Genomic DNA, 13,880 nt, shown 5'->3' with positions numbered 1-13,880 from the left:
ACATAGTAGACGGGAACCCATTACAAGGACAGCCAATCAGTTTCTTTTCCGAGACAGCAAAGGGAAGGCTACTGAGGCTAAGTGGGCGGAACCAGACACACCCACAGCAACAAGACCGCCGACTCCTCCCCCTACCGCTCTGCAGTGCAGCCTACACAGCAACAGCTAACCATGTAGGCGGGGCCAACGCTTACACATAGCAACAATCTGAAGCCGACTCCTCCCCGTTATGGCCGTGCACTAATATAATCACGGCGGCCACATGAAGTGGGTGGAGCCAAGCACGCACACAGCAACAGTCTCGTAGCAAAATAGGGGGTGTGTCTTGTAGACCCGTTCGCTTCCGGAGATGAGGCTGAGCTTATCCGCAGTCCGGGAGGCTAGCCATGCTTCCAGCACCAGGTGGGCGGGGCCGGGAGGCTTCACCTACTCACAGCGTGCACCCCACAACACAGGCGGGAGGAAGCCTCAGAGGGGAGCAGAGAGGGAGAGAGGGGAGCAGAGAGGGGGCAGGTGGAGGGGGAGCAGAGAGGGGGCAGGTGGAGGGGGAGCAGACAGGGGGAGGGGGGAGGGGGAGCAGACAGGGGGAGGGGGGAGGGGGGAGGGGGAGCAGACAGGGGGAGGGGGGAGGGGGGAGGTGGAGCAGACAGGGGGAGGGGGGAGGTGGAGCAGACAGGGGGAGGGGGAGCAGACAGGGGGAGGGGGAGCAGACAGGGGGGGGGGGAGGGGGAGCAGACGGGGGGGGGGGGAGGGGGAGCAGACGGGGGGGGGGGGGAGGGGGAGCAGACAGGGGGGGGGGGGAGGGGAAGCAGACAGGGGGGGGGGGAGGGGGAGCAGACAGGGGGGGGGGGCAGGTGGAGCAGACAGGGGGAGGGGGCAGGTGGAGCAGACAGGGCGCGGGTGGAGCATGCAGGCAGGGAGGGCCCGGGTGGAGCATGCAGGCAGGCAGGGAGGGCCCGGGGGGAGCATGCAGGCAGGCAGGGAGGGCCCGGGGGGAGCATGCAGGCAGGCAGGGAGGGCCCGGGGGGAGCAGGCAGGCAGGGAGGGCCCGGGGGGAGCAGGCAGGGAGGGCCCGGGGGGAGCAGGCAGGGAGGGCCCGGGGGGAGCAGGCAGGGAGGGCCCGGGGGGAGCATGCAGGGAGGGCCCGGGGGGAGCATGCAGGGAGGGCCCGGGGGGAGCATGCATGCAGGGAGGGAGGGCCCGGGGGGAGCAATGCATGCAGGGAGGGAGGGCCCGGGTGGAGCAGGCAGGGAGGGAGGGCCCGGGGGGAGCATGCAGGCAGGGAGGAGGGAGGGCCCGGGTGGAGCAGGGAGGGAGGGAGGGCCCGGGTGGAGCATGCAGGCAGGGAGGGAGGGCCCGGGTGGAGCATGCAGGGAGGGAGGGAGGGCCCGGGTGGAGCATGCAGGCAGGCAGGGTAGGGCCCGGGGGGAGCATGCAGGGAGGGCCCGGGGGGAGCAGGCAGGGAGGGCCCGGGGGGAGCAGGCAGGGAGGGCCCGGGGGGAGCAGGCAGGGAGGGCCCGGGGGGGAGCAGGCAGGGAGGGCCCGGGGGGAGCATGCAGGGAGGGGCCCGGGGGGAGCATGCATGCAGGGAGGGAGGCCCGGGGGAGCATGCATGCAGGGAGGGAGGGCCGGGGGGAGCATGCATGCAGGGAGGGAGGGCCCGGGGGGAGCATGCAGGCAGGAGGGGAGGGCCGGGGGGAGCAGGCAGGGAGGGAGGGCCCGGGGGGAGCATGCAGGGAGGGAGGGAGGGCCCGGGTGGAGCAGGGAGGGAGGGAGGGCCCGGGGGGAGCATGCAGGCAGGGAGGGAGGGCCCGGGGGGAGCATGCAGGGAGGGAGGGAGGGCCCGGGTGGAGCATGCAGGGAGGGAGGGAGGGCCCGGGTGGAGCATGCAGGGAGGGAGGGAGGGCCCGGTGGAGCATGCAGGGAGGGAGGGAGGGCCCGGGTGGAGCATGCAGGGAGGGAGGGAGGGCCCGGGTGGAGCATGCAGGGAGGGAGGGAGGGCCCGGGTGGAGCATGCAGGGAGGGAGGGAGGCCCGGGTGGAGCATGCAGGGAGGGAGGGGCCCGGGTGGAGCAGGCAGGGAGGTGAGGGCCGGGTGGAAAAGGGGGGAGGGCCCGGGTGGAGCATGCAGGCAGGGAGGGAGGGCCCGGGTGGAGCATGCAGGGGAGGGGGAGCCCGGGTGGAGCATGCAGGGAGGGAGGGAGGGCCCGGGTGGAGCATGCAGGGAGGGAGGGCCCGGGTGGAGCAGGGAGGGCCCGGGTGGAGCAGGGAGGGAGGGAGGGCCCAGGGGAGCAGGGAGGGAGGGCCCAGGTGGAGCAGGGAGGGAGGGCCCAGGTGGAGCAGGGAGGAGGGAGGGCCCAGGTGGAGCAGGGAGGGAGGGAGGGCCCAGGTGGAGCAGGGAGGGAGGGAGGGAGGGAGGGCCCAGGTGGAGCAGGGAGGGAGGGAGGGAGGGAGGGCCCGGGTGGAGCAGGGAGGGAGGGAGGGCCCGGGTGGAGCAGGGAGGGAGGGAGGGCCCGGGTGGAGCAGGGAGGGAGGGAGGAGCAGGGAGGAGGGAGGGCCCGGGTGGAGCATGCAGGCAGGGAGGGAGGGCCCGGGTGGAGCATGGAGGGAGGACCCGGGTGGAGCATGCAGGAGGGAGGGCCCGGGGTGGAGAATGCAGGGAGGGAGGGCCCGGGTGGAGCATGCATGCAGGGATGGAGGGCCCGGGTGGAGCATGCATGCAGGGAGGAGGGCCCGGGTGGAGCATGCATGCAGGAGGGAGGGAGGGCCGGGTGGAGCATGCAGGCAGGGAGGGAGGCCCGGGGGGACATGCATGCAGGCAGGGAGGGCCCGGGGGAGCATGCATGAAGGCAGGGAGGGGCCCGGGGGGAGCATGCATGCAGGGAGGGAGGGCCCGGGGGGAGCATGCATGCAGGGAGGGAGGGCCCGGGGGCTGTGCAGGAGGAGGGCCCGGGAGAGCATGCAGGGAGGGAGGGCCCGGGTGGGAGCAGGCAGGGAGGGAGGGCCCGGGTGGGAGCATGCAGGGAGGGAGGGCCCTGGGTGAGCATGCAGGGCATGAGGGAGGGCCCGGGTGAGAATGCAGGGAGGGAGGGAGGGCCCGGGTGGAGCATGCAGGGATGGAGGGCCCGGGGGGACATGCAGGGAGGGAGGGAGGGCCCGGGTGGAGCGGCAGGAGGGCCCGGTGGAGCATGCATGCAGGGCAGGGAGGCCCGGGGGGAGCATGCATGCAGGGAGGGAGGGCCCGGGGGAGCAGGCAGTAGGGCCCGGGGGAGCATGCATGCAGGGAGGAAGGCCCGGGTGGAGCATCATGCAGGGGGAGGGAGGGCCGGTGGAGCATGCAGTAGGGAGGGGGGCCCGGGGGAGCATGCAGCAGGGAGGGAGGGAGGGCCCGGGTGGAGCATGCAGGCAGGGAGGGAGGGAGGGCCCGGGTGGAGCATGCAGGCAGAGGGCCCGGGTGGAGCATGCAGGGAGGGAGGAGGGCCCGGGTGGAGCAGCAGGGAGGGCCCGGGGGGGAGCATGCATGCAGGGAGGGAGGGCCCGGGGGGAGCATGCATGCAGGGAGGGAGGGCCCGGGGGGAGCATGCATGCAGGCAGGGAGGGATGGCCGGGTGAGCATGCAGCAGGGAGGGAGGAGGGCCCGGGTGGAGCAGGCAGGAGGGAGGGCCCGGTGGAGCATGCAGGCAGGGAGGGAGGGCCCGGGTGGAGCATGCAGGGAGGGAGGAGGGCCCGGTGGAGCAGGCAGGGAGGGAGGGCCCGGGTGGAGCATGCAGGCAGGGAGGGAGGGCCCGGGTGGAGCATGCAGGGAGGGGGGCCCGGGTGGAGCATGCAGGGAGGGAGGGCCCGGTGGAGCATGCAGGGAGGGAGGGAGGGCCCGGGTGGAGCAGACAGGGAGGGCCCGGGTGGCATGCAGGCAGGCAGGGCGGGCCCGGGTGGAGCAGGCAGGGAGGGCCGGGAGCAGGCAGAGGGCCCGGGTGGAGCAGGCAGGAGGGCCCGGGTGGAGCAGGCAGGGAGGGCCCGGGTGGAGCAGGAGGGAGGGAGGGCCCAGGTGGAGCAGGGAGGGAGGGAGGGCCCAGGTGGGCAGGGAGGGAGGAGGGCCAGGTGGAGCAGGGAGGGAGGGAGGGCCCGGTGGAGCAGGGAGGGAGGGAGGGCCCAGGTGGAGCAGGGAGGGAGGGAGGGCCCAGGTGGAGCAGGGAGGGAGGGCCCAGGTGGAGCAGGGAGGGAGGGAGGGCCCAGGTGGAGCAGGGAGGGAGGGAGGGCCCAGGTGGAGCAGGGAGGGAGGGAGGGCCCAGGTGGAGCAGGGAGGGAGGGAGGGCCCGGGTGGAGCATGCAGGCAGGGAGGGAGGGCCCGGGTGGAGCATGCAGGCAGGGAGGGAGGGCCCGGGTGGAGCATGCAGGCAGGGAGGGAGGGCCCGGGTGGAGCATGCAGGCAGGGAGGGAGGGCCCGGGTGGAGCATGCAGGCAGGGAGGGAGGGCCCGGGTGGAGCATGCAGGCAGGGAGGGAGGGCCCGGGTGGAGCATGCAGGCAGGGAGGGAGGGAGGGCCCAGGTGGAGCAGGGAGGGCCCGGGTGGAGCATGCAGGGAGGGCCCGGGTGGAGCATGCAGGGAGGGAGGGCCCGGGTGGAGCAGGGAGGGAGGGAGGGCCCAGGTGGAGCAGGGAGGGAGGGAGGGCCAGGTGGAGCAGGGAGGGAGGGAGGGCCCAGGTGGAGCAGGGAGGGAGGGAGGGAGGGCCCAGGTGGAGCAGGGAGGAGGGAGGGCCCAGGTGGAGCAGGGAGGGAGGGAGGGAGGGCCCAGGTGGAGCAGGGAGGGAGGGAGGGAGGGAGGGCCCAGGTGGAGCAGGGAGGGAGGAGGGAGGGAGGGAGGGCCCAGGTGGAGCAGGGAGGGAGGGAGGGCCCAGGTGGAGCAGGGAGGGAGGGCCAGGTGGAGCAGGGAGGGAGGGAGGGCCCAGGTGGAGCAGGGAGGGAGGGAGGGCCCGGGTGGAGCAGGGAGGGAGGAGGGCCCGGGTGAGCAGGGAGGGAGGGAGGGCCCGGTGGAGCAGGGAGGGAGGAGGGCCCGGGTGGAGCAGGGAGGGAGGGAGGGCCCGGGTGGAGCAGGGAGGGAGGGAGGGGCCCGGGTGGAGCAGGGAGGGAGGGAGGGCCCGGGTGGAGCAGGGAGGGAGGGAGGGCCCGGGTGGAGCAGGGAGGGAGGGCCCGGGTGGAGCATGCAGGCAGGGAGGGAGGGCCCGGGTGTGGAGCATGCAGGCAGGGAGGGAGGGCCCGGGTGGAGCATGCAGGCAGGGAGGGAGGGCCCGGGTGGAGCATGGCAGGCAGGGAGGGAGGGCCCGGGTGGAGCATGCAGGCAGGGAGGGAGGGCCCGGGTGGAGCATGCAGGCAGGGAGGGAGGGCCCGGGTGGAGCATGCAGGCAGGGAGGGAGGGCCCGGGTGGAGCATGCAGGCAGGGAGGGAGGGCCCGGGTGGAGCATGCAGGCAGGGAGGGAGGGCCCGGGTGGAGCATGCAGGCAGGGAGGGAGGGCCCGGGTGGAGCAGGCAGGGAGGGAGGGCCCGGGTGGAGCATGCAGGGAGGGAGGGCCCGGGTGGAGCATGCAGGCAGGGAGGGAGGGCGCAAGTGGAGCAGGGAGGGCGCAGGTGGAGTAGACAGCCCGGCAGTAGACAGGTGGAGCAGACCCACTCCCCCTGTCTGCAGACCCGCTGTTCCAACTGCTTCTGGTTGGATGGGGAATGGGTTTTCCGACCTTTGCGGACAATCAATGTGACATGCCATTCAAGCATGGGTGACTGGAAGGGCGGTGGCACTAGAACGAGGAGACTGCGGACAGGGGAGTGTTTTTCTTTTGTTAATGGGACGCATCTTCTCACCATGGGAGTTGACAACTCCTAGACCGGACACATCCTTTAATAAAACACTAAGGGCTAAAGTCACAAATGCATCTAAAAACGTATATCATTTTCTGTCTACAGCTCGCAACAGGCATGTGTTACCATGGTAACAAAGTACAAGCGAACCCTGTGTAGTCTGATCCTGCAGTCCCACTCCCTTCCATCCAGAATAAAAAGTAAACAACCTCATAATACATGCACTGTATACACTGGAGCATTAGATAATTATACTGCACTGTACACACTGGAACACTATCATTATACTGCACTGTATACACTGGAACACTCATACTGCACTGTATACACTGAAGCACTATACCAATATACGGCACTGTATACACTGGAACACTCATACTGCACTGTATATGCTGGAGCACTATACCAATATACGGCACTGTATACACTGGAACACATACTGCACTGTATATGCTGGAGCATTATATCATTATACAGCACTGTATACACTGGAGCACTATACCATTATACAGCACTGTACACACTGGAGCACTATACCATTATCAAGTACTGTATACACTGAAGCACTATATCATTATACTGCACTGTATACACTGAAGCACTATACCATTATACTGCACTGTATACACTGGAATACTAGCATTATACTGCACTGTACACACTGGAATACTATATTATAATGCACTGTATACACTGGAGCATTATATCATACTGCACTGTATACACTGAAGCATTATATTATACTGCACTGTATACACTGGAGCATTATATTATACTGCACTGTATACACTGGAGCACTATATTATACTGCACTGTATACACTGGACCACTCATACTGCACTGTATACACTGGAGCACTATATCATTATACTGCACTGTACACACTGAAATACTATATTATACTGCACTGTATACACTGGAGCACTATATCATTATGCTGCACTGTGCACACTGGAACACTATCATACTGCACTGTATACACTGGAACACTATCATTATAATGCACTGTATACACTGAAGTACTATACCATTATACAGCACTGTACACACTGAAGCACTATATCATACTGCACTGTATACACTGGAGCATTATATTATTATACAGCATTGTATACACTGGAGCATTAAATTATACTGCACTGCATACACTGGAGCACTATATCATTATACTGCAATGTACACACTGAAGCATTATGTTATACTGCACTGTATACACTGGATCATTATACGGCACTGTATACACTGGAGCCGTATACCATTATACTGCACTGTCCACACTGGGGCACTATATCATACTGCACTGTATACACTAACATTATATCATACTGCACTGTATACACTGGATCATTATACTGCACTGTATACACTGGAGCCCTATACCATTATACTGCACTGTACAAACTGGAGCACTATACCACTATATATAATACTGCACTGTATACACTGGAACATTACATTATACTGAACTGTATACACTGGATAATTATATCATCATACTGCACTGTATACATTTAAGCACTATTATATGGCACTGTATACACTGGAGCACTATATCATTATACTGTACTGTATAACACTGGAGCACTATTTATACTGCACTGTACAAACTAGAACACTATATTATACTGCACTGTATACACTGAAGCACTACACCATTATACGGCACGGTATACACTGGAACACTATATCATTATACTGCACAGTATACACTGGAGCACTATATGATACTGTACTGTATACACTGAAGCACTATATTATACTGCACTGTATACACTGGAACACTCATTATACTGCACTGTATAGACTGAAGCACTACACCATTTTACTGCACGGTACACACTGGAACACTCATACAGCACTGTGCACACTGGAGCACTATATCATACTGTACTGTATACAATGAAACACTATATCATATACTATGTATACACTGGAGCATTATATCATTATACTACACTGTAGAACTATATCATTATAAAGCACTGTACACACTGGAGCACTAACATTATACAGCACTGTACACACTGGAGCACTATATCATTATACTGCACTGTATAAACGGGAACACTCATTATACTGCACTGTATACACGGGAACACTATAGCATTATACTGCACTGTATACACTGGAGCATTATATCATTATACTACACTAGACACTGGAACACTATCATTATACTGCACTGTATACACTGGAGCATATTATACTACACTGTATACACTGAAGCACTATACCATTATACTGCACTGTATACACTGGAATACTAGCATTATACTGCACTGTACACACTGGAATACTATATTATAATGCACTGTATACACTGGAGCATTATATCATACTGCACTGTATACACTGAAGCATTATATTATACTGCACTGTATACACTGGAGCACTATATTATACTGCACTGTATACACTGGACCACTCATACTGCACTGTATACACTGGAGCACTATATCATTATACTGCACTGTACACACTGAAATACTATATTATACTGCACTGTATACACTGGAGCACTATATCATTATGCTGCACTGTGCACACTGGAACACTATCGTACTGCACTGTATACACTGGAACACTATCATTATAATGCACTGTATACACTGAAGTACTATACCATTATACAGCACTGTACACACTGAAGCACTATATCATACTGCACTGTATACACTGGAGCACTATATTATTATACAGCATTGTATACACTGGAGCATTAAATTATACTGCACTGCATACACTGGAGCACTATATCATTATACTGCAATGTACACACTGAAGCATTATGTTATACTGCACTGTATACACTGGATCATTATACGGCACTGTATACACTGGAGCCGTATACCATTATACTGCACTGTCCACACTGGGGCACTATATCATACTGCACTGTATACACTAACATTATATCATACTGCACTGTATACACTGGATCATTATACTGCACTGTATACACTGGAGCCCTATACCATTATACTGCACTGTACAAACTGGAGCACTATACCACTATATATAATACTGCACTGTATACACTGGAACATTACATTATACTGAACTGTATACACTGGATAATTATATCATTATACTGCACTGTATACATTTAAGCACTATTATACGGCACTGTATACACTGGAGCACTATATCATTATACTGTACTGTATACACTGGAGCACTATTTATACTGCACTGTACAAACTAGAACACTATTATACTGCACTGTATACACTGAAGCACTACACCATTATACGGCACGGTATACACTGGAACACTATATCATTATACTGCAAAGTATACACTGGAGCACTATATGATACTGTACTGTATACACTGAAGCACTATATTATACTGCACTGTATACACTGGAACACTCATTATACTGCACTGTATAGACTGAAGCACTACACCATTTTACTGCACGGTACACACTGGAACACTCATACAGCACTGTGCACACTGGAGCACTATATCATACTGTACTGTATACAATGAAACACTATATCATATACTATGTATACACTGGAGCATTATATCATTATACTACACTGTAGAACTATATCATTATAAAGCACTGTACACACTGGAGCACTAACATTATACAGCACTGTACACACTGGAGCACTATATCATTATACTGCACTGTATAAACGGGAACACTCATTATACTGCACTGTATACACGGGAACACTATCATTATACTGCACTGTATACACTGGAGCATTATATCATTATACTACACTAGACACTGGAACACTATCATTATACTGCACTGTATACACTGGAGCATATCATACTACACTATATACACTGGAACACTATATCATTATACTACATTGTATACACTGGAACACTATCATACTGCACTGTATACACTGGAACACTCATTATACTGCACTGTATACACTGGAACACTCCTTATACTGCACTGTATACACTGGAACACTATACCATTATACGGCACTGTATACACTGGAGCACTATATCATTATATAGCACTGTACACACTGGAGCACTATATCATTATACAGCACTGTACACACTGGAGCACTATATCTTTATACTGCACTGTATACACTGGAGCACTATATTATACTGCACTGTATACACCGGAGCATTATATCATTATACTACACTATACACTGGAACACTATATTATACTGCACTGTATACACTGAAGCACAATATCATTATACTACACTGTATACAGTGGAGCATTATATCATACTACTACACTGTATACACTAGAACACTATCATACTGCACTGTATACACTGGAACACTATTATATTGCACTGTATACACAAGAGCATTATATCATTATACTACACTATATACACTGGAGCACTATATCCTTATACTACACTGTATACACTGGAGCACTATATTATACTGCAATGTATACACAAGAGCATTATATCATTATACTACGCTGTATAAACTGGAGCACTATTATACTGCACTGTACACACTGGAGCACTATTATACTGCACTGTACACACTGGAGCACTATATCATACTGCACTGTACACACTGGAGCACTATATCATACTGCACTGTACACACTGGAACATCATACTGCACTGTACACACTGGAGCACTATATAATTATAATGCACTGTATACACTGGAGCACTATCATACTGCACTGTACACACTAGAGCATTATACTGCACTGTATACACTGGAGCACTATATCATTATACAGCACTGTACAAACTGGAGTACTATATCATACTGCACTGTATACACTGGATCATTATACTGCACTGTATACACTAGATCATTATACTGCACTGTATACACTGGAACACTGTCATTATACTGCACTGTACACACTGGAACATTACATTATACTGCACTGTATACACTAGAGCACTACACCATTATACGGCACGGTATACCCTGGAACACTCATACTTCACTGTATACACTGGATCACCATATTATACTGCACTGTATAAACTGAAGCACTACACCATTATACGGCACGGTATACACTGGAACACTCATACTGCACTGTATACACTGGAGCACTATATTATACTGCACTGTATACACTATATTATACTGCACTGTATACACTATATCATACTGCACTGTATACACTGGAACACTATATCATTATACTGCACTGTATACACTGGAGCACTATATAATTATACTACACTGTAGACACTATATCATTATACTGCACTGTATACACTGGAACATTATATCATACTGCACTGTATACACTGGAGCACTATCATTATACTGCACTGTATACACTGCAACACTATCATTATACTGCACTGTATACACTGCAACACTATCATTATACGGCACTGTATACACTGCAGCACTATATCATTATACGGCACTGCACACACAAGCATTATATCATTATACTACACTGTATACACTGGAACACTATATCATACTACACTGTAGCACTATATCATTATACGGCACTGTATACACTGCAGCACTATAACATACTGCACTGTATACACTGGAGCACTATATCATTATACTGCACATTATACAGCACTGTATACACTGGAGCACTATATTATTATACTGCACATTATACAGCACTGTATACACTGGAGCACTATATTATTATACTGCACTGTATACACTATCATACTGCACTGTATACACTGGAACACTATATCATTATACTGCACTGTATACACTGGAGCACTATATAATTATACTACACTGTAGACACTATATAATTATACTGCACTGTATACACTGGAACATTATATCATACTGCACTGTATACACTGGAGCACTATCATTATACTGCACTGTATACACTGGAACACTATCGTTATACAGCACTGTATACACTGGAACACGATATAATACTGCACTGTATACACTGCAGCACTATATCATTATACTACACTGTATACACTGCAACACTATCATTATACGGCACTGTATACACTGCAGCACTATATCATTATACGGCACTGCACACACAAGCATTATATCATTATACTACACTGTATACACTGGAACACTATATCATTATACGGCACTGTATACACTGCAGCACTATAACATACTGCACTGTATACACTGAAGCACTATATCATTATACTGCACATTATACAGCACTGTATACACTGGAGCACTATATCATTATACTGCACATTATACAGCACTGTATACACTGGAGCACTATATTATTATACTGCACTGTATACACTGGAACACTATATTATTACACAGCACTGAACACACTGGAGCATATCATTATACAGCACTGTACACACTGGAACACTATCATTATACAGCACTGTACACACTGGAGCACTATATCATTATACAGCACTGTACACACTGGAGCACTATATCATCATACAGCACTGTACACACTGGAGCACTATATCATTATACAGCACTGTACACACTGGAGCACTATATCATTATACAGCACTGTACACACTGGAGCACTATATCATTATACAGCACTGTACACACTGGAGCACTATATCATTATACAGCACTGTACACACTGGAGCACTATATCATTATACAGCACTGTTGTACACACTGCTATCATTACACTGTGCAGCCTGTGTGTTCAGTCTTTCCATGCCGCTTCCCTCACACATGGAGGAGCGGTCAGCGTGTTCCCGTGTCTGACAGGAAGTGCACACGTGCCGGCGGCTCTCACCTGTCTGGTACCCGCTGTCCGCCGGATCCTCATCAGGGAGCCAGGCCGCCGCACACTCGCCGGAAGCCCCCTCCACGCCGACGCCACTTCCGCTTCTACAGGGCGGCATCTGCCGGTGAACGAGGGAGCTGCACGTCCAGGGGAATACATCGGGAGTGGGTGCGATGGAAGAGGGGAGCACTGGGTGGTAGAGGAGGGGGTGATGTGTCATAGGGGAGCACGGGGTGGTAGAAGAGGGGGTGATGTGTCATAGGGGAGCACTGTGCGATAGAAGAGGGGGTGATGTGTTATAGGGGAGCACTGTGCGATAGAAGAGGGGGTGATGTGTTATAGGGGAGCACTGTGCGATAGAAGAGGGGGTGATGTGTTATATGGGAGCACTGTGTGAAAGAAGAGGGGGTGATGTGTTATAGAGGAGCACGGTGCGGTAGAAGAGGGGGTGATGGGTCGTAGGGGAGCACTGTGCGATAGAAGAGGGGGTGATGGGTCGTAGGGGAGCACGGTGCGATAGAATAGGGGGTGATGTGTTATAGGGGAGCACCGTGTGATAGAAGAGGGGGTGATGTGTTATAGGGGAGCACCGTGTGATAGAAGAGGGGGTGATGTGTTATATGGGAGCACTGTGTGATATGGGAGCACTGTGTGATAGAAGAGGGGTGATGTTATAGGGGAGCACTGTGCGATAGAAGAGGGGGTGATGGGTCGTAGGGGAGCACTGTGCGATAGAAGAGGGGGTGATGGGTCGTAGGGGAGCACGGTGCGATAGAATAGGGGGTGATGTGTTATAGGGGAGCACCGTGTGATAGAAGAGGGGGTGATGTGTTATAGGGGAGCACCGTGTGATAGAAGAGGGGGTGATGTGTTATATGGGAGCACTGTGTGATATGGGAGCACTGTGTGATAGAAGAGGGGTGATGTTATAGGGGAGCACTGTGCGATAGAAGAGGGGGTGATGTGTTATAGAGGAGCACGGTGCGGTAGAAGAGGGGGTCATGTGTCGTAGGGGAGCACTGTGCGATAGAAGAGGGGGTGATGGGTCGTAGGGGAGCATGGTGCGGTAGAAAAGGGGGTGATGGGTCATAGGGGAGCACGGTGCGGTAGAAGAGGGGGTGATGGGTCATAGGGGAGCACGGTGCGATAGAATAGGGGGTGATGTGTTATAGGGGAGCACCGTGTGATAGAATAGGGGGTGATGTGTTATAGGGGAGCACTGTGTGATTGAAGAGGGGGTGATGTGTTATATGGGAGCACTGTGTGATAGAAGAGGGGTGATGTGTTATAGGCGAGCACTGTGTGATTGAAGAGGGGGTGATGTGTTATAGGCGAGCACTGTGTGATAGAAGAGGGGGTGATGTG

General features: G+C 54.5%; 1 protein-coding gene across 1 annotated transcript in view; it reads right to left on the bottom strand.

Moving 5' to 3' along the window:
* The window catches only part of ZZZ3 (zinc finger ZZ-type containing 3), a 33,987-nt gene extending 21,380 nt beyond the window's left edge, over positions 1-12,607 (bottom strand). The window contains exon 1 of the mRNA XM_044300467.1: positions 12,525-12,607. The gene's annotated coding sequence lies outside the window, so the exon portion shown is untranslated. The remainder of the gene's footprint in view (positions 1-12,524) is intronic.
* Between the last annotated feature and the right edge of the window lie 1,273 nt (positions 12,608-13,880).

The sequence above is a fragment of the Bufo gargarizans genome, chromosome 7 (genome assembly GCF_014858855.1).
Source record: "Bufo gargarizans isolate SCDJY-AF-19 chromosome 7, ASM1485885v1, whole genome shotgun sequence".
Taxonomy (NCBI): Eukaryota; Metazoa; Chordata; class Amphibia; order Anura; family Bufonidae; genus Bufo; species Bufo gargarizans.
This window is presented reverse-complemented; position numbering and strand designations above follow the sequence as displayed.